This window comes from Lupinus angustifolius, chromosome LG06 (assembly GCF_001865875.1).
Source record: "Lupinus angustifolius cultivar Tanjil chromosome LG06, LupAngTanjil_v1.0, whole genome shotgun sequence".
NCBI classification, from domain to species: Eukaryota; Viridiplantae; Streptophyta; class Magnoliopsida; order Fabales; family Fabaceae; genus Lupinus; species Lupinus angustifolius.
The window spans coordinates 33,005,202-33,010,535 of NC_032014.1; positions in this window are offsets into that span (position 1 = coordinate 33,005,202).

A 5,334-nucleotide genomic window follows, 5' to 3' on the forward strand; every position below is an offset into this window, starting at 1 on the left:
AAACTAAACACATAGAGAAAGCTTTCCAAAGTGCTATCTTGACATGCGCACTTTCAGATGTTGGGACATATTCAGTGAGACACGATAAACTTGAGAAAAAAATTGATTCCCTTGCCACCTTGGTCACTCAACTTGCCATGAATCAGCAGAAACCTCCACTTGTAGCACGCATTTGTGGCATTTGCACTGCAACTGACCGTTATGCTGATGTTTGTCCTTCTCTCTTGGAGCCCAAAAATGGTGACCATCTTGAGGCCTATGCTGCAAATATTTACAACAACAGACCTCAACAACAACAACAGAATTATGATCCTTCATCAAGCAGATACAACCCTGGTTGGAGGAATCATCCGAATCTTAGATGGTCTGATCCTTCACAACCTCATCCAGGGCCACCATTTCAGAACAATAATGCTGCACAAAATAGACCATATGTGCCTCCTCCAATCCGACAGCAAAGGCAACAACAAGTGAATAGTAATCCTACTTCCACATCTAGTGAACCTCCATTAGAATAATTGGTCAGGCAAATGACATTGCAGAATATGCAATTCCAGCAAAAGAACAGAGCTTCCATTCAGAGACAAGAGTCCTCCATTCAGAATTTGACCATTTAGATGGGACAAATGGCTACTTCATTAAACACATTACACTCTCATAATTCTGATAAGTTGCCTTCTCAGACTGTGGTCAACCCGAAGAATGTGAGTGCCATCACTCTAAGGTCAAGCAAACAGATTGAAGTTGATCTAACTACATCAAAAATTAAGCAATCAGTTTTACAAGAGACTAAGAACACTAGTGAACAAATTCTTGCTAGTGAACAAATTCTTGCTAGTGAACCTTCCAAAAGTGCTGCACTACCATCTTCCATTCCTCTTCCATTTCCTCCAAGAGCCATTCAAAGTAAGAAGATGGAAGAGGTAGACAAGGAGATCTTGGACACATTTAGAAAGGTAGAGGTGAACATACCTTTACTTGATGCAATCAAAAAAATTCCAAGATATACAAAATTTCTAAAGGAGTTGTGCACTCACAAGAGAAGGCTAAAAGGTAATGAGAGGATCAGCTTGGGCAGAAATGTTTCCGCACTAATAGGTAAACCTATTCCTCGCATTCCTGAAAAATGTAAGGGCCCAAGTACTTTTGTTGTACCTTGCATAATAGGTAATAGCAAATTTGAGAATGCCATGCTAGATCTAGATGCTTCGATTAATGTTATGCTTATGTTTGTTTTCATGTCTCTTTCACTTGGACCTATGCAACCCACTAGGGTAGTGATTCAATTAGCAAACAGGAGTACTGCATACCCATTTGGTTTGGTAGAGGATGTCTTGGTTCAGGTTGTAGGTCATTTTTTAGAACAGCCCGAACTATGATAGATGTCCATGCTGGAACATTATCTATGGAGTTTGGTGATATTGTGGTCCGGTTTAATATTTTTGATGCTATGAAGCATCCATCTGAGGACCATTCTGTGTTTCATATTGATTTACTTGATGAGTTAACTAATGAGAATATATGTGATTTTCTTAATGATTTTGATTCTATGTCATTGATAGACTCATACACTTGTCATACATGCATTGATTTTGAAATGTGTAATTCTTGTATTGATGAGTTTCTGCATATTTCTGTTGATCCAAATGTCGTAGAATCAGATTGCACCAACCCTATTGTTGCAGATATCATACAACAATCTCATTTACTTGTCCAGGTGCAAGCTGCAGAATCTATGTCTGCTACTTTTGTTCCCTCTATTTTGCAGGCACCTGTATTGGAGCTTAAACCTTTGCCTAAAAACCTCAAGTATGCTTACTTAGAGAATGATGAGTAGCTCCTTGTTATTGTTTCCACCTCCTTTGATGCTGATCAAGAGGAGAAGTTGTTGCAAGTGCTGAAGAACCATAAGAAGGCAATTGGTTGGACCTTAGCTGATATTCCTGGTATTAGCCCATCTATGTGCATGCACAGGATACTCTTAGAAGATGGAGCTAGACCAGTGAGACAACCACAAAGGAGACTCAATCCAGTCATCCTTGAGGTTGTGAAGAAAGAGGTCACAAAGCTTTTACAAGCTAGGATTATATATCCCATTTCTGATAGTCATTGGGTGAGCCAAGTTCAGGTGGTTCCAAAGAAGACATGAATTACAGCGGTGAGGAATGAGAGAGATGAGTTGATTCCTACGAGAGTGCAGAACAGTTGGAGAGTCTGCATTGATTATAGGAGGCTCAACCAAGCAACAAGAAAGGATCACTTTCCTTTACCATTTATTGATCAGATGCTTGAGCGCTGTAAATCTCATTATTGTTTTCTTGTTGGTTTTTCTGGGTACTTCCAAATCCATATTGCTCCTGAAGATCAGGAGAAGACCATATTCACCTGCCCCTTTGGCACATTTGCCTATAGGAGGATGCCTTTTGGCCTATGCAATGCCCCTGGTACATTCTAGTGGTGTATGGTGAGCATTTTCAGTGATTTTTTTGGAGAATTGCATAGAGGTGTTTATGGATGATTTCACAGTTTATGGATCTTCGTTTGAAGCATGTTTGGATAGTCTGGATAAAGTTCTTCATAAATGCATCGAAACTAACCTTGTTCTGAATTACAAAAAATGTCATTTCATGGTAGAGCAAGGCATAATTTTGGGGCATGTGATCTCAAATAGAGGAATCGGGGTAGACCCTGCCAAGGTAGATGTTATTTCACAATTGCCTTACCTCTCTTGCGTGCGAGAGGTTCGTTCTTTTCTTGGTCATGCAGGTTTTTATCGCAGGTTCATTAAAGAATTTAGCAAGAAGGCTCTTCCACTATCCAACCTGTTGCAAAATGAGGTGGTCTTTGACTTTGATGAGAGATGTATGGAGGCATTTGATTGCCCCAAGGCAGCCTTCACCATCACTCCTATTATCCAGGCACCTGATTGGACAGTCCCTTTTGAGTTGATGTGTGATGCTTGTAATTATGCATTGGGGGCTGTCCTTGCTCAAAAAGTGGACAAACTGCCTATGGTAATTTATTATGCTTCTATGACTTTAGATGCTGCACAACCAAATTACACCATAATTGAAAAAGAGTTTTTAGCTATTGTATTTGCTCTGGATAAGTTTAGGTCTTACTTTCTTGGTTTTAGAATTGTTGTTTTCACTGACCATGCAGCTTTGAAGTTCATATTGAAGAAAGTTGATTCCAAACCAAGGTTAATTAGATGGATGCTCTTGCTCCAAGAGTTTGATTTGGAGATCCGTGATAGGAGTGGAGCACAAAATTTGGTGGTTGACCACTTGAGCAGGATTGAGGGAATTGTTGATATGATGCCTATCAGAGATGATTTTCCTGATGAACAACTTTTGAATATTTCTGTTTCTTTCCCCACCCCTTGGTTTGCCAATATTGTAAATTATTTGGTTGCATCTGTTTTTCCTCCACTTGCATCTAGAGCTCAAAATGATAAACTTAAGAGTGATGCTAAATATTATGTTTGGGATGATCCCTATTTGTGGAGATTGTGTACTGACCAGGTTACTAGAAGATGCATTTGAGATCATGAGATTGAGTCAGTCCTTGAGTTTTTTCATTCTTCTACAGTGGATGGCCACCTTGGTACCCAAAGGACAACACGAAAGGTGCTTGACTCTGGATTTTATTGGCACACCATCTTCAAAGATGCATAGAGGATTTGTAGCACTTGTGAGCCGTGTCAGAGAGCAGGTGGTACCCTTTCTTGGGGATAAGAGATTCCTCAACAACCTATGTTGTTTTGTGAGGTGTTTGATGTCTGGGGAATTGATTTCATGGGTCCATTTCCCGTTTCTTTTGGCTTTTACTATATTCTACTTTCTGTTGATTGTATTTCTAAATGGATGGAAGCTAAGGCCACCATGACTAATGATGCTCGGGTTGTTATGGATTTTGGTAGGTCTCACATTTTTTGCAGGTTTGGCATACCCAGAGCCATTGTTAGTGATCAAGGCACCCACATTTGCAATAGATCCATGCAAGCTATGCTCAAGAAATATGGGGTTGTTCATAGAGTTTCCAAGAAATATGGGGTTATTCATAGAGTTTCCACACCTTATCATCCCCAATGTAATGGGGAAGCTGAGATTTCAAATAGAGATTAAGAGGATTTTGGAGAAGATGGTGCAGCCTAACAGAAAGGATTGGAGCAACAGACTTGAGGATGCTCTTTGGGCAATAAGACTACTTACAAGGCACCCATAGGGATGTCCCCTTATCGGGTTGTCTTTGGTAAAGCATGTCATCTTCCTGTAGAGATAGAGCATCGTGCATATTGGGCTGCGAAAATTTGTAACTTGGCTCTTGATCAAGCTGGTGAAGAAAGTAGGCTCTAATTGAATGAACTCGATGAGATCCGCTTATAAGCCTATGAGAACTCTAATTTCTACTAAGAGAAGACCAAAAGATTCCATGATAACTTGACTTCTATAAAGGAATTTTTGGTTGGTCAAAAAGTGTTGTTGTTCAACTCTAGGCTTGGACTCATAAATTGTTGATATGATGCCTATCAGAGATGATTTTCCTGATGAACAACTTTTGAATATTTCTGTTTCTTTCCCCACCCCTTGGTTTGCCAATATTGTAAATTATTTGGCTGCATCTGTTTTTCCTCCACTAGCATATAGAGCTCAAAATGATAAACTTAAGAGTGATGCTAAATATTATGTTTGGGATGATCCCTATTTGTGGAGAATGTGTACTGACCAGGTTACTAGAAGATGCATTCCAGATCATGAGATTGAGTCAGTCCTTGAGTTTTGTCATTCTTCTACAGTGGGTGGCCATCTTGGTACCCAAAGGACATCACGAAAGGTGCTTGACTCTGGATTTTATTGGCACACCATCTTCAAAGATGTGTGGAGGATTTGTACCACTTGTGAGCAGTGTCAGAGAGCAGGTGGTACCCTTTCTTGGAGACAAGAAATGCCTCAACAATCTATGTTGTTTAGTGAGGTGTTTGATGTCTGGGGTATTGATTTCATGGGTCCATTTCCTGTTTCTTTTGGCTTTTACTATATTCTACTTTCTGTTGATTATGTTTCTAAATGGGTGGAAGCTAAGGCCACCAGGACTAATGATGCTCGGGTTGTTATGTATTTTGTTAGGTCTTACATTTTTTTGCAGGTTTGGCATACCCAGAGCCATTGTTAGTGACCAAGGCACCCACTTTTGCAATAGATCCATGCAAGCTATGCTCAAGAAATATGGGGTTGTTCATAGAGTTTCCACACCTTATCACCCCCAATGTAATGGGCAAGCTGAGATTTCAAACAGAGAGATAAAGAGGATTTTGGAGAAGATGGTGCAACC